Source organism: Amblyomma maculatum, chromosome 2, assembly GCF_055883805.1.
Source record: "Amblyomma maculatum isolate TAMU_Amacu chromosome 2, ASM5588380v1, whole genome shotgun sequence".
NCBI classification, from domain to species: domain Eukaryota; kingdom Metazoa; phylum Arthropoda; class Arachnida; order Ixodida; family Ixodidae; genus Amblyomma; species Amblyomma maculatum.
The window spans coordinates 139,770,421-139,786,624 of record NC_139345.1 but is presented as its reverse complement, the minus strand read 5'-3'; the positions used below and the strand labels follow the sequence as shown (position 1 = coordinate 139,786,624).

Here is a 16,204-nt window from a genome sequence, read left to right as displayed (position 1 = left end):
AGTGAATAAATAGGAAGTCGGCTGAGATACGGCCGTTTGAACATCCGAGTGCATACAAGACTGATGGCAGGCTGACAGCGGATGGGCTCACGTCACCTTCGTGGGCTCTGAAAACGTTTCAAGCAGCGATGGGGTACATCAGTCGTCCAGCGTCGTGGTGAGAGGATGGAGTGTGAGGACGCCGCCTTATCGTGGGCGGCTTGCATCAACGAACGCGATTAGTGATCAGCAAACAACCACGTTTCCCTAGACGGGTACCTGGGGAAGTAGGAAGACTCGAAAAGTGGCCTCAAGGATTCTTCGATTAGCTTGATCTGGAACTTGATCTTGACTAGCCTAGTTACGTAAATAAATTCTCTATATCTCGCGACTTCAACCAGCTGCATCTTATTCTGCGCCTCGGAGGGGATTGAAGAAACTTCGAAGACCATTCCGAAGTACGAACCTTTGGACATCACTTAACAGGCTCTTCGTGCCAACACCTTAAGTACATGCAAAACATTGTTGAGATGCTTTAGCTTAAGTGCAGTCGATTATATACAATTTCTGCAATAAACCTGAGAGTTGAGCTAGTTCGCAAATAATTTTTTTTAAACATGCAGTGCAACAAACAAAGGAAAACCGAGTACATGGGAACAGCGCTGTTCCCATCTACTCGCTTGTCCTTCGTTTGCTGCGCTGTGTTAAAAAAGTACAATATTTGCATTGTGAACGCCACCAGTTTAGGCGAGTTTTAACTGACATAAAAATTTCAAGTCGATTCTCAATAGGAGCTCATTCAGCGCATTTTCCCCACTTTAACCTCGTAATGAATTGCTGCAGTACTGATACACTCTTCAGGGAGCAGGGGAGATAATGTTGATTGGACATTTCTTAATAATTGGTCACAAAAATTATAAATAGCTTTGCAGGTTAATCTGAAAAACCGTTAAAAATTTGTGTTTTTTCCAGCGAAAATTTTTTATTAATTACGCACCCAAATGGCATGCATAGTCAATTGTTATGATTTCATGCTTCGAGGGCGGATAGCTGGAGTTCGGAGGATGTGCAGCCTGTTTCGTACTTACGTCGAAATTAGGCTTGCGCAGTCATTTCACGTATGAGAGCTGTTGTCACCCGGATCCGCAGAATTTTAGCTGTAATAAGCGTAATTGCCGACAGAGCACCCGGCCGTGTTTACTGCGTAGGCACCTTTATCGCCTAGTTTCCACGCCTGTCGCCGTCCACGCTTCGCGAAGTCGAGCGGCCGCATGTTCCCAGTTTCCGTGTAAGTGTGAAACAGCCTGCATCCGCGATTTTGCAGGTATTGCGCTACACGTGGGCTGACGCTGGCAAATCTCGTGATATTTCGCAATTCATCGAAGTTGTTCTCCCGCAAGAGTAATCAAACATTTATCAAACGAATGTCTCTGCAATGCCCGTCACACTGAGAGATAGATAACAGTTTGAGAGATAGGCTCATTGTATTTCGATTGCAAATAATAAGACGTCATCATCGCGGATGGTACAAAAGAACAACTCCAACGTTCCAGCTTCATCGTTCATCGTTGGTGGAAAAACGAACAGGTAAGGAGTATACTCTTCAAGTTTTGTATAAACGAAAGAACTGCCGTCATATTTATCTTCAAATATGTTCCGTATTGACTAAAGACATACCCAACGGAAGGTCCTTAGTGTAAGTGGTTTTTACCAGCCTCCTTTATTCAACGAAACTGGAAAACATGTTCAGAAAAACTGAATAAGAGACTAAGAAGAGTGATCCCTAAACAAAGCAACTTCTTAAAATATAAAAAAGAAGCCGATTGTAAATCGGAAACTTGAAAATAATTAAGTGATAGGAATATCCGCGAAGTGTTAAAAAAGAATGTTCACCAACACAACTCCTCCTTGTCTTCGTTGTCTTCTACTTAATAAACTGACTGCAGAGAACTGGACAGCGATGTAATATTAAACTAGAAAAAATGTAAAAAGTAAAAAGTAGGCTTGAAAATCAATATGCAGGAGACTACGGTAATGTTCGACAGCCTCGGGAAGGAACAGCAGTTTACATTAGGTAGCGAAGCAGGGGAAGTAATAGGCGAATATGTTTACTTAGGACAGGTAGTAACCGCAGATCCGGACCATGAAAGAGAAATAACAAAGAAAATAAGACTGAGATGGAGCGCATTTGGCAAGCACTCCCAGATTGTGACTAGCAGCTTACCTGTATCACTCATGAGAAAAGTATACAACAGTTGCATTTTACCTGTACTCACCTAAGGGGCAAGAACGTGGAAGCTAACAAGGAGGGTTCTACTTAAGTTGAGGACAACGCAGAGGGCTGTGGAAAGAAAAATGATAGGGGATAAAGTTAGGAGACAGGAAACGTGCAGAGTGGGTCAGAGAAATAACTGAAGTCCCTCATATTCTAGTGGAAATCAAGACGAAATGGGCATTGGCAGGACATGTAGCGCTAAGAAACGATAACCGATGGTCGCTTAAGGCAACAAACTGGATTCCAAGGGAAGGAAAGCGTAGCTGGGGCCGGCAGGAAATTCAGTGGGCGGATGAGGTTAAGAAGTTCGCAGGGGTCAAGTGGATGCACGAATAACTTACGAATCATGAATACCTTCTTCTGCAAACGGAAGAACCGGAAATGGACACGGAAACGTCCGAACGGGGAGACTAAAATTGAAATCGGCTTCATAATGTGTTCAACCACCACCAGTATGCAAGATGTAGAGGTGATTGGGAAAGTGCGATGCAGTGACCACGGGATGGTGAAGTCCCGAATAAGCCCAAATCTAAAGAAGGAACGCAACAGATTAGTAAGAAAGAAACCCATCAACCAATTAGCGGTGAGGGGGAGGTAAGAAGAGTTCAGGATCTCGCTACAGAATACGTATTCAGCTCTAACCGAGGATGGCGACATTGCCCTATAGAAGCAAGGAACAATAATTCCAGATATATCATTACTGAGTGCGCGGTAGAAGTAGGCGGTCGGATAGTTAGAGAGGATATCGGTAAGCTGTCTAAGGAGACGCAAGATTTGATTAAGAAACGCCAGAGTATGAAAGCTTCCGATCCAACAGACCGGATCGAATTGGCCGAGATATCAAAGCTAATCAATAAGCCCAAGGGGGCCGATATAAGGAAGTATAACATGGAGAAAATTGAGCATACTGTAAAGAACGGGGATTCCTTAAAGCGGTAAAGGAGAAATTGGGCATAGGCAAAAACCAGATGTATGGGATAAGGGACAAGGCGGGCAACGTCATCACGAATATGGATAAGATAGTCAAAGTAGCCGAGGAGCTCTATATAGATCTCTACAGTAGCCAAAGTAGTTAGGACCGTAATGAGATTGGCGGTAGGGAAACACAGTCAGACGTTCCACCAGTTACGAAGGACGAGGTCAAGAAAGCATCAGAAACTATGAAAAGGGGGAAATCAGCTTGAAAGAATCAGATAACTACAGATTTGCTGAAAGACAGGGGGGATATCGTTCTATAGAAACTGGCCACCCTGTATACGCAGTGCCTGGTGTCATCGACGGTACCGGAGCCATGAGAGAATGCAAACATTATCCTCATTCATAACAAATGCGACTCTAAAAACCTTAAAAATTACTGACCAATCAGCTTACTGTCAGTTACGTATAAGGTATTTACTAAGGTAATCGCTAATAGAATCAGGACAACCTTAGACTTCAATCAAACGAAGTATCAAGCAGGGTTTTGGAAACGGTACTCTACTATCGATCATATCCATACCATCAATCAGGTGATAGAAAAATGCTCGGAATATAATCAGCCCTTATACATAGCATTCATTGATCACGAAAAAGCATTTGACTCAGTTGAAACCTTTGAAACCAGTTGAAACCAGTTGTCGGCGGTGATGCAGGCATTGCGAAATCAGGGGGTAGACGAGCCGTACGTGAAAGCGCTCGAAGATATATATAGTGGCTACACAGCAACCATAGTTCGGCATAAAGAAAGTAACCAAATTCCCATAAAGAAAGGTGTTAGGCAAGGAGACACAATCTCCCCAGTACTATTCACAGCTTGCTTAGAGGAAGTATTCATAAACTTGGAATGGGAGCAGTTAGAGATAAGGGTAGATGGAGAATACCTCAGTAATCTGCGCTTTGTCGATGATATTGCCTTGCTAAGCAACTCGGGGGATGAACTGCAAATAATGATTGATGACCTAGACCGGAAAAGTAGAAAGGTAGGCTTGAAAATCAATATGCAGAAGACTAAGGTAATGCTCAACAGCCTCGGGAAGTAACAGCAGTTTACATTAGGTAGCGAAGTACTGGAACAAGTAGGCGAACATGTCTACTTAGGACAGGTAGTAACCGCAGATCCGGACCATGAAAAGGAAATAACAAGAAGAATAAGATTGGGATGGGGCACATTTGGCAAGCACTCGCAGATTATGACTAGCAGCTTACCGGTATCGCTAAAGAGGAAAGTATATAACAGTTGCATCTTACCTGTACCCACCTATGGCGCTGAAACGTGGAGGCTAACCAAGAGAGTTCTACTTAAGTTGAGGACAACCGAGAGGGCTATGGAACGAAAAATGGTAGGGGTAACTTTTACAGATAGGAAGCGTGCAGAGTGGGCCAGAGAAATAACTCAAGTTACCGATACTCTAGTGGAAATTAAGAAGAAATGGACATGGGAGGACATGTAGTGCGAAGAGAGGATAACCGATGGTCGCTTAGGATAACAAACTGGATTCCAAGGGAAGGAAAGCGTAGCAGGGAGCAGCAGAAAGTTAGGTGGGCGGATGAGATTAAGAAGTTTGCAGGTGTCAAGTGGATGCAGCTAGCACAGAACCGGGTTACGTGGAGAAATATGGGAGAGGCCTTCGCCCTGCAGTGGGTATAGTCAGGCTGATGATGACGATGGTGATGTTGATGAAGTGGATGCAGCTCGCACAGAACCGGGTTAATTAGAGGAATATGGGAGAAGCCTTCACTCTGCAGTGGGTATAGTCAGGCTGAGGACGATGATGATGATAAAATTTGTCATGGAATAGCAACATAGGCTATTATAAACCACTTTGAAAATTTTATAATTTAATCACCTCTCTGAATGAGGTGATACGAGTTATTTTCAATTATTTTTTATTGTAATTTTCCTTGGGGACAAAGGTTTTTAATTGAAGCCTCATTAGGATGCTCTGACACTACTGACCACTAGGGTATGTTAAATTGCACTAACGTGCAATGTGAACAGGAGCCTGGTAACGGCCTAAAGTGGCCGGTTACCAGCTTGACTGAAGGAGTAGACCTAATCAAGGCGGATTGAACGTTTTGCTGCAAAATACGGCTTACAAACCCGAGAAAGAGCCGAATGTTAAGTAATACCACTCTTATGTTCAAAATTAGCACCAAATACCTCCCTCAAGAGCCGAAAACAGGACATAATTTTAGTAAGCAGAATGTTGCGCTGGTTTTCGAGTGAGAATGCTACGGATGCTACACAGCGTAGTTATGCGACTTGCTCTCATAACGATGAGACGTAAAGTTCTAGTAGTTGGAAATAAGGTAACTTTAAATAGGCAATAATCTGCCTCCGCAAGATAGAAAAGGAACAAATGGTACAGCACTGTGTGTAATATTACAATAAAAATGTCTTCCAGTGACACGCAATTAAGTAATGCTTAAAGAGAACTTGGTTCATAAACTGTTTGCGTACCCAATTAATAAAAATCAACGTACAGAGCTGAAAAAGAGCCAGGCCAACAACACCTACTGATTTTAGATTACCCAGAAAGATCCTGGACAAACATGTTGCTATGACTTTTCGTACGCAGGGAGGAGGATATCATAAAAGTTAAAACGTATCAAGGACAATTCATGATATTGGCAACAACATCACGTCTGCTACTTATGACGAACATTATGGAACAATTAGAAGCTATATTTACGGAGTGAGTGATATTGTTCTAGCAAGCCGAAAAAACATGCTAGGAAGCAAACAGGAGATTGAATTTACTTATCTTAATAATTAAAAAAACTGCATATGTGATGCTGAACAGGTTTAAACCTCGTCATACAGTAAAATGACAAATTTTGTGTTTTTTTATGTTACATCGTTTTTCACGCATTTGTTTCTACAGAATAAACAAAATTTGGATTGTTTATAATGAAAAAATGTTCCACAAAATTTGATCGTATATTTTTTTTTTTCAGGAACACTTAAAATGAAGTTGTTCGTTTTCCTCGTTGTCCTGGCTGTGACCACAACACTAGGTGAGCTATGTATTATCATTATTCAGTTTTTAACCTTATCGAGATTGTTCTAGGTACAATAGCAGCCATTCATGTAACAGTAAAGAATGGTAATTCGATAGTAGATATGTTGGTACATTCAGTATCAAAGTCCAAGGTGGGGTCTCTAGGCATATTCAGATCTGTTATTAAAAAAAACTTTCTAAAGGGGACGGCGTGGCGTACGAACATCACTAATTATTTCAACAAACTAATAAAGAAGTTTTCTCCTGAAAATTGGGGAATAGTTCCTAAAATGGAGTTGAGCGGAAACCTTTATTAATGCCCACTTTCTTCGGGAATGCCCGACTTCCTGTTGTTCAGAGCAGGTGCGTGAAAAATACAGCTTGCACTGTTGAGGCCGCGGTAGGTATCCTGTCGTATAGCCTTCATCCTGTACCCATTATCACTTGTATCCCCAATTGAATAAGGCAACGTACTGTACTTCGAGCGTATTTCCGCTTATATAATAAAGCGTTTGTCTCCTGGTTAACTTGTAACCTTCTTTTTCGTTCCCTTTCATGCAATTTTTCTGCAAGATGCTGCCATCATGTAAGTGTGCTTTCGTTTTGTACTCCTTTTTTATTTTTACTGACCTCCTTTAGTGTCTATTGAAGTCGACGCACTTGGCCACAGTTACATTATTTAGGGTTAAGAATTTGTAGCAGGGCGCATGCGTATCCGACAACTAAAAACATTCACTGGTCATACTGTACGCTACCTACATTACCTCACTGACGTATGAAGCGCTGGCTTCAGAAACATGGAAGCAGTGCTCTTTGAACGACGCGACGATGCCGATGGCTTAGATTTTCTAAACCTCTCTAAGGGACGCTGATGACAAACTTACGTTGCTCTGTAGGGACTGACTAGTGCATTGCAACAAAAATACAGTGCTCTCAGAATAAAAAAAATTACTGTTCAAAATAAAAAGAAAAGAAACATAATAAGAGGTCGTAACCTGTGGCCATTTTTTTAGTAGACAAATAGCGTCCATTCAACTTTTGTGCCTGAGACCTAGAGCGCTGCTACAACACCATTCCTTCTTAAAAGGAGGGAACCATTCCTCTAAGCCGTAGATGGCATGGGCTTAAATACAGAGAAGATGACCTTTTTTTTTATTCAATTGGAAATTCTGAGCCCTAAAGGCGTCTTCTGCTACCAACCCAGCGGTGTAAATTCTTACTGCGAATAAGAGAGCAGGCTGGAGGAGCTTTTCTACGGTCGCCGTAGAGATTATAGGAATTGGGGGTCTCCACACACTACTTTTTGCTTGAGTCAGATGTCTCTGAGTACATAGTGCCACATTCTATGGTGTGCGACCTCTTTGAGAGTTCCCTCAGACTGAGCAAAGTTGCTACTTGTTTACACAAAGATTTTTTTTCTGCTCGTTTGTAGTGCTTTGTGACTAGGATTTGGAACATTAGGGTATTTTTGATTGTAAAAGGACTTTTATTTGCAATTGGTTTGACATATTTATGCTTCCTTAGTTGCTAGCATGACCACCACGAAGCTCATCCGCCCACGGTCCTTGATTCGCCAAAGTTTTGTCTACACAAAAGACAAACAGCATGATGAGAGCCTTTAGATGCCCCCAAAACACCTCGGAATCACTTTTTCAGAACTATAACTATTCCATTTTTATTTATTTTTGCACTGGCTGTTTCAATGCCTTGCTGCGGCAAGAACTGTAACTGACCGAGAGCTGTCTGATACCCCATGTATTTTCTGAAGTTTTGAGAGTCATCAGTGAATATGTGGCGGCTCTTCAAGCTTGAAAATATATAACGGTTATTTGTTGCTGCTATTACCCAGCGCTTGGCTCATTGGATGCGTACATCGCATTTACTTAAGCTGAGAATTTTCTATTTCAATCTGGTTTTAACTATAAATGTTGCGTTTATATTTATATTTCAGCAAAGATGCTGGTGGAATTGACACAGAAAAGCTTCTCAAGAGTAAGTGATGTTAAAAAATATATACCTCTTCCCAATGCTTGCTTTTCTATAGAAAATTTGCATAGAATAGCATGCACAGCTTAGGTTATAATGCTTGAAGCTAACAAATTCCGCCAGGCCCGCAATTCATATTTACTATATATATATATATATATATATATATATATATATATATATATATATATATATATATATATATGTTTTTTTTAAAGCATTAGAAATTTTAAATAAGCTGTAATTTTCTAAACACCTTTCATTTTCATTCATAAACGAAGCTCAGCAAACTTGTGTTTAGTGCATGATGACCTTAGTTGCCTAAGTGACAAAAAACCCATCGCAACAAAACACTCATACTGCATGCATTTGTGATCAGTGGGGCCTCTTTACTAGGGTGATAAATTCAGTTAAAGACATTTTTTGTTATCCACGGGTAAATATTGAATTAAAAACTCCATGTTGTCGCTGAAAAGACACCTGGAGTCACTTATTTTAACTGCTGCAGGTAATTGCGCATCATTAGTGGGTCAATCTTACGCGAAACGAATACTACTCTTTAGGTGAAAAAGGACTCGCTCTCGCCATAACACAGAGGGAAAATAAATGATGTGGGAAAAAAGCGCGTATGATTCCCCAACTAATCGGTCACACAACCGTTTTCTCCGCAGCATTCCAGGTACTCTCATAGCATTTCGCTTTCCAATAAAATCAACCTGCTAATGACATTGGAGGCTAGTTGGTGATGATAATTCAAACCAACGACTAATGTACCTAAACCAGGAACTGGGGCAGATAAGTCGCTTTCCTTTCACCAAAATCGAACCAACTACAGCAGTTTACATTTTGGCAATATATTGTTCCGACGAAATAGTAGAGGGGTGTTTATTTACAACGCGAAGGGGAGCGGCATTAGGTGAGGCCTACTAGCTCCGAAACATCACCGCTTCTTCCTTCTCTCCTCTTCTTTCTCCATCTCTCCGCCTCTCAATGTTAATAATTCGGGAAATGCACAGGAGGCGTTATCGACGCTATTGCCTCTAAAGCTTAGGTGAAGCTTAAGTGTCCCCCAAATGAATCTTTTACAGTCTTGCAGACACAGGATATGACACAGACTACTTGCAGGTAATAAGCTCGCTTGCTCGCTGCTGCAATAACTTGCTGCAAGAAAAAGCAGTCATTTTCAATTAAAAGACGCGCAATTTATTCACTATTAAAACCGCCGAGTCAGTTGTGGTTCCTTCCTGTAAGACACGCTGCATGCACCAAACCTCGGATAAGTTAAACGAAGCGATTCCGTACTTTTAGGCAACTCTGCTCTTTTTAGAGCTCAGAGAAAAAACTGGAAGCTGACAGTTAATTGCAGTTGTGTTTACTCATTACAGCAATGGACCCCACTGTCTTGCATAATGCCGGAAGGGCTATGCAGACACTAGGCAGGGTACTTCAAGGTGACGTGTCTGTGGCCACGGCTGAGGAGAGGAACAGCTTGGTCGACGCCGTAAAAGCCTTAAGCCTCATCGACGAAGTGGCGGACGAAACCGACGAGCACGGTGTCATTGGGACCATCGTTAAGAACGTTGCAACTGGTGCCGGAGCGGCGTTAGTGGAGGCTGCTGTGAAGGAGGTTATAGAGTTCGTGAAGTCAAAAATTGACGGTTGATCAAGCTTTCAGATGGCATATTGCATACCTTTGAAATTGCTTTCGTAGTACATTTCTTCTTGAAATAAATGTCTCGGAAGTACAAGTAGAGCTTACGGTGTGTACATTTTTGAGCATGGCTAATAGCTTTCATTAAGATACTGTTTTGACAGCAAGGGTACTTTAGAAACAGTCGCATAAATACTTGAGTGGCATCACATCCAAACATAACACGGGAGCGTTTATGTTTGGGCTTTTGGGGATATATTTAAAATTAATATTAGCCGAGGCATTAAGTGCTGATCTTATCCAAATGCCCTAGTGAGGCTTTCGGAATTGAGAATACTGATAAGTCTAATACAGAAACTATAGCTACGTGCAAAAGTGATATTAATAGATACCAAAACAAGAACGTTTACGATGACTGTCTTATGTGCATGTGTTAAGAAATTACGTATCATCGCTTTCGCAAGAGCTGAAAATATCCCTGTTCCTACTGTTTATGGGGAATAATATGTTTGTAAAATTTCAGTTTTAATTAAAACGCTATTTACCAACCAATATCTATTAGAAAACTCTTAACAATGCACTCTTCATATCACACCAGACAATGAAAAACGCACTGAAGCATAATGAACTCCTCAAAGAATGTTACAAATACTTGACACAGAACAAATGCTGTAGAGCGATATACAAAGTTTGCGATCGAACGTTGAACTATCTTTAGATACGGCAAGCTGTGAAAACGCCCAATCATTTAATTGGAGTCAAATATGAATTATTACATAACAACTGATATCTGTGCCTTTAGAAACCGAATGAGCTGACAGATTTGCCTGCTCGGACAACCTGACTAGATGCAAAAAATGGGATGAAGTGCCTTTCTTTATCCTCGCCGTAAGACGGCCGTCGCTCGGAATGCGGGATTGGACTGACAATCGGCGCCGCCAACTAAAAGAGATCGGATAACACACGACACCTAAAAGATTATCCATCGCTCTACTTGCCGCGGGCATATCATTATTTTTATTTATTCAGCTTAAATATTTTCCCTGATAGGGAAGTGCGAAAGAACGTCACAAAATGGAAATGATAAGGTTCATGTGCATACATGTAACTTGAGCAGTGAAAGTGAAAATACCTAGCGACCTGTCATGACCCACGACCAATATAAGTTCCGCAGGGCTGTTCATTAAAAATGTCTGGATTATATAGAAGTAGAACCTTTTCGTTCTTTGGAAAGGGTGTTTTCATACATTTGTCCGTGCCATATAACAGAAAACAAGACTAAAAGTTGCGAAATAGCAAACCATTACACCTGGGTAAAATGTGCGGAAAAAATAACGCAATGAAGAATCGCTCACATATAAGACTTTCCTAATGAGCTAACCACAAATTTCGATTTACATGTTTGCTTTAGTACCAGCTCTGGCGCAAGCAAATACTCAGAATGAACCAGTTGGAAATGCGGTTAAAGAGACCATCCAAGTTAGCACAAATGAATTGATAATGAATCACTGAAAGGTTTATTGCCTTTTGCAAAAATGGGAAGAAATATATAAACAGTAGCCGTAATAGCATAAGACCTTTATTTAAGGAAAAAGCTTTATGCCTTAGGGGGGATGCTAGTCGTGCACTCAGTCCGGGATTCCGTTGGATCAAGCTGCTGACCAAGATCTCGCAACGAACCTCATTTCATCCGCGAGCTCGGAGCTGGAGCGGGCAATCTCTCGTCCGCGCACATTTGGTTTCGTTCAAGGGGTATGGCTTGGTGGTCTTGCCAGTTCCACGCCATATTGTGAAAGACATTTCTGGCTGCAAAACGTGCTTTAAGCTGTGAAAGATCTGGGCCACCTTCGTGACTCTAGTTTTAGGTAGGTGATATTTGTAATCATCGGAGTTTACATTTCTCTTTGATTGATAAAGTACATTATTATTGAGGCACTTGGATGAGGTGATCAAGTTCATAATACGCACGTTCTATTGTTTCTTGCTAACATATACCAACCTCAGACGTTGGCCTAGACTTTTTTCGTCATTTAAATTCCATTCTCGGCTACTGAATCTAACAACCTGGGTCGAACTTCTGACAGATCTGCAAGAGAAGAGTCGATGAAAAGCCAGTGGTGACAGAGGGTGATGAAAGGAAAGAACATTATAGCAGAACCGCTTGTTTGAGTACGCCGTATGAAGGTCTTGTAGGGATGTCTACAGAAGCTGCTGGAGTAAGGAAAACCCATAGCTAAGAGAGTTCACGGAGGAAAAAAAACAATTGCAGATTCCGTTTATGTCCCTCCCCTCCCCCCCAATAACAAAACTTCGCATGTATGGCGACCAGGTGGGCCGTATGGTCCGCCGGGTCTCCAATAAGCGTGGGGGGTTGCGAAGTTAAGATGCCTTGCTGCTGTCACATGCATTCGTTACGAGTAGAATTCTCTACTCAACCCCTTACCTTCACGTGCGCAAACATGACGAGGACCAGCTCGAGGTCATACATCACAAAGTTATCATACGGGCTCTTGACCTCCCCATTGCCACATCCAAGCAGCGTTTATTGCACTTTGGGATGGTCAACATCTACAGGGAACTCCGAGAGGCTCATCTTTTCAGCCAATACACGCGCCTATCACAATCGCCATCCGGTCGACGTATTCTTGACCCACTACACATCCAATGCACCACCACCTTTGAGGAACGGGTACGAGCGCCAGAACCCTGGAGACGCGCCCTCAGGGTCAGGCCCATTCCCCGCAACATGTCACACTCTGATCATAATGACCGTCGCCAGGCGCGTGCGGAAGCACTGGAGTGACATTATGGTAGACAACAACATGTATATTACGTGGACATTGCCGGTCCCTACCGTGAGAGGTGGTTCACCGCGGCAGTGGTCCACAACATCAACAGAGTGGCAGGACTCACGTTCTAGGCCCACAACACAACATACGCGGAGGAAATCGCGATTGCGCTCGCCCTCTCCCTCCCACAAGTAAAACACATCATTACCGACTCCAAGGGTGCCTGTCGGAATTATGGGCTGGGTTGGATACCTCCTCTAGCCAAGCGCATCCTACAAAATTGCTGTCGGTCCAGCGACCCTCAAAATTGCAATCTCATCTGGGCTCCCGGACATCAGGGACTCCTGGGCAATGAGTTAGCCAATCAGGCGGCCCGCCCGCTCTCTGCCCCGGGCACTCAAACTTGCTCGGAAAGTCTACTCCGAGCCCACTCAATGTCTTATTACATTCAAACAAATTACCACATATTATAAGAACAGCCATCGCCGCTTTCCAGAACTTTGTAAAGGTCTCCGGAGAGCGGACGAAAGGCTCCTTCTCAAAATTTTTACAAACACAATGCTGTGCCCGGCAGTCTTGAAGCACTTCAATACAGACTTTGATGGGGGCTGCAGCCTGTGTGGAGCGACCTTCTCGGACGTTTCCCACATGGTCTGGGCCTGTCCATCCAATCCCCACAGTTCCCAACCCTTCATTACCCACCCTTCTAGGGAGGCCTGGGAGGCGGCGCTGCTCAGCTGCCATGACCTACAGTCCCAGCGGACCTTTGGTCGCCAGGGCGCGAGCGGCGTTAGACGCCATTGGGGTTCCGGAATAGGAGCTCCACCTAGATATGTGAGGGCCTGGGCCAATACGGCCTCGGTCCAAGCACCTCCTTGTACAAATAAATGTTTGTCACCACCACCGCCCCCCCCCCAAAAAAAACAACTACCATCTACATTTAATAGTGCCACATCAGAGCTGATTACCTCTAGCCGTAATGGTAAACTACCACAGATGAGAAAAACACGAATAAAATAGACTTCCAGACGATAACCTACTTAACGTTGGTTAGAATTTATTTTGGAAGTTATTTAGTGAGGCCTGAAAATGGCGTCATGTATTTATTAGAAAAGCCGTATCTCTACAAAACCGCCAAGAAAGAGGACAAACACAAAACAGCGAACTCAGACAGAGCAATTTGTATATGGTTACAGTTATCTTTACTATACGATGAAAGTGGGCCAACTTGAGCACATTATGCCCCCCTCTGAGGTTACAGTTGTAGCAGTTCTTTTCTTCATTGTTTAAATACCGATACAAAATCTTGGCCGTACTCTACAGTGCCGGCTGTTTGTAGGCCGGACACAGTCTCTGTTTTATGTATCTTCGTTCTGCATTTTATTTCATGTGCTGTTCATAATTATAAGTAAAAAAAAGGTAAAAATGCTCATCTGTTTAAAAAAAAAAAACTTTCCGTTAGTGGTATACATAAGAGCGGAAATTTGTTTGCAACCTGGACAAACTTTACTTGAACGAATGGGGTTCCTTTGTATAGGGGGTCTTACCCTGCCGAGTAAACGTCCTGTATGCTTCCAGAGGTGGTAACAAATAAAAGTTAATAATTGTCATTCTCAGAGTTATTATAACTTCTGCTATGGAGGACCACTACTGCTGAAGAAGCTGACGTTGAGAGATTTTATGAGGACCTACAATGCCTTTTAGACCGCACCCCATCATCAGACGTCGTTTTTCTCATATGAGACTGGAATGCTCAGGTCGGGAGTGAAGAAATATCCGGAATTATGGCAAGTTCGGTCTTAGCGAGCCAAATGAAGCTGGGCAGAGGCTAGTAGAGTTTTGTCAAGAAAACAACCTGACCATAGCGAATACTCATTTTCAACAGCACAAGAGGCGCCTGTACGCATGGACTTCACCGGACGGTCTGTACAGGAATCAGATCGATTATATTCTTTGCTGGCAGAGATGGAGAAGCGCTATACAAGCAGTAAAAACAAGGCCTGGGGCCAATTGTGGCACCGATCATGAGCTTCTTGTTGCCAAAATTAAGCTCCGAGTGAGGAAAACGCAGAAAACTAGAATGCCTTGCAGGTATGATCTGGATCAAATTCCAATAGAATATGCTGTGGAAGTGAGGAATCGTTTTCAAGAATTAGATCTAGAAGACAGAGAGCCCGAAGAGATGTGGACTGATCTTCGTGATATAATACAAGACGTTGCTACTAAGGTAGTTCCAAAGCAAAAGAAATGCAAGAAAGCAAACTGGTTATCTGAAAAGGCTTTGCAAATAGCTGAGGAAAGGAGGATGGCAAAAGTTATGGGGGAATGAGAAAGATACAAGGTTCTCAATGCGGATTTTCAGAAAATAGCAAGGAGAGATAAGAATGCCTTCTTGAGCATACAGTGCCAAGCAGTTGTGGACAACAACCAATTAAGGAGCACAAGAGCTCAGTATACGACAATCAAAGATATCAAAGGAAGCTTCTGTGCTAAGCTGGGCGTGATAACGGACAAACGAGGCAAGGACCTCACTGAAGCCTCAGAGATAAAGAAGAGGTGGCAGGAATACACAAAACTGTACAAGAAGGACCTGAATGTGCAAATCCAATATAAGACGGTTGTGATTACTGATCTCGTGCCGGGAATCCTGAAGAGTGAAGCTGAATGGGCCTTAGCTAGCCTTGCTAAGAACAAAGCTAGCGGAATTGATGGCATTCCAGCAGAGTTGCTTCAAAACCTCAACCGTGACGCTGTTAACATTATGCTCACATTATGTCAGAAGATTTGGACAACCATGCAGTGGCCAGAAGATTGGAGGAGGTCAGTCTACATCCCCATTCCAAAGAAAGGCAGTGCCAAAGTTTGTTCCAACTACCGCACGATTGCGCTTATTTCGCATGCTAGCAAGGTGATGTTGAAAATCCTCCAAGGAAGGCTGCAGCAGTATGTGAATAAGGAGCTTCTGGACGTGCAAGCTGGGTTTCGCAAGGGCAGAGGAACTGTAGACCAAATTGCCAACCTTCGCTGGATCATGGAAAAAGCAAGAGAGTTCCAGAAACCCATCTACTTCTGCTTTATTGATTATGCGAAAGCGTTCGACTGCGTAGATCACAGCAGATTGTGGCAAGCTCTCCAAGAGATGGGAGTTCCAATTCACCTCATCTGTCTCCTCAGGAACCTGTATGAAGGACAAGAGGCCACAGTCAGAACTGGGCATGGTCTTACTGATTGGTTTCCGATTGAGAAAGGAGTGAGGCAAGGCTGCATACTGTCGCCCTACCTATTTAACCTATATGCAGAGTGCATCATGAGGAAGGCCGGTCTGGACGAGTCTTCAGCTGGAGTGAAGATTGCTGGAAAACGTATCAACAACCTTAGATAGGCGGATGATACCACTTTAATGGCAGAAAGTGAAGTGGAACTCAAGAGTCTTCTGATGCGCGTACAAGAAGAGAATGAGAATTTTGGGCTTAAACTGAACATTAAAAAGACAAAGATCATAGCGTCTTGCCCTATCATGTCCTGGAGCATCAAGGGACAAGAA

At 42.8% G+C, this 16,204-nt stretch overlaps 1 long non-coding RNA gene across 1 annotated transcript; it reads left to right on the top strand.

Annotated features, from left to right (window-relative positions):
* Positions 1–1,248: 1,248 nt before the first annotated feature.
* LOC146200073 (uncharacterized) lies at positions 1,249–8,226 on the top strand. The gene is made up of 3 exons (XR_014705155.1): positions 1,249–1,566; positions 6,191–6,820; positions 8,186–8,226. It is a non-coding gene; the product is annotated as an uncharacterized LOC146200073 (long non-coding RNA).
* Positions 8,227–16,204: the final 7,978 nt, after the last annotated feature.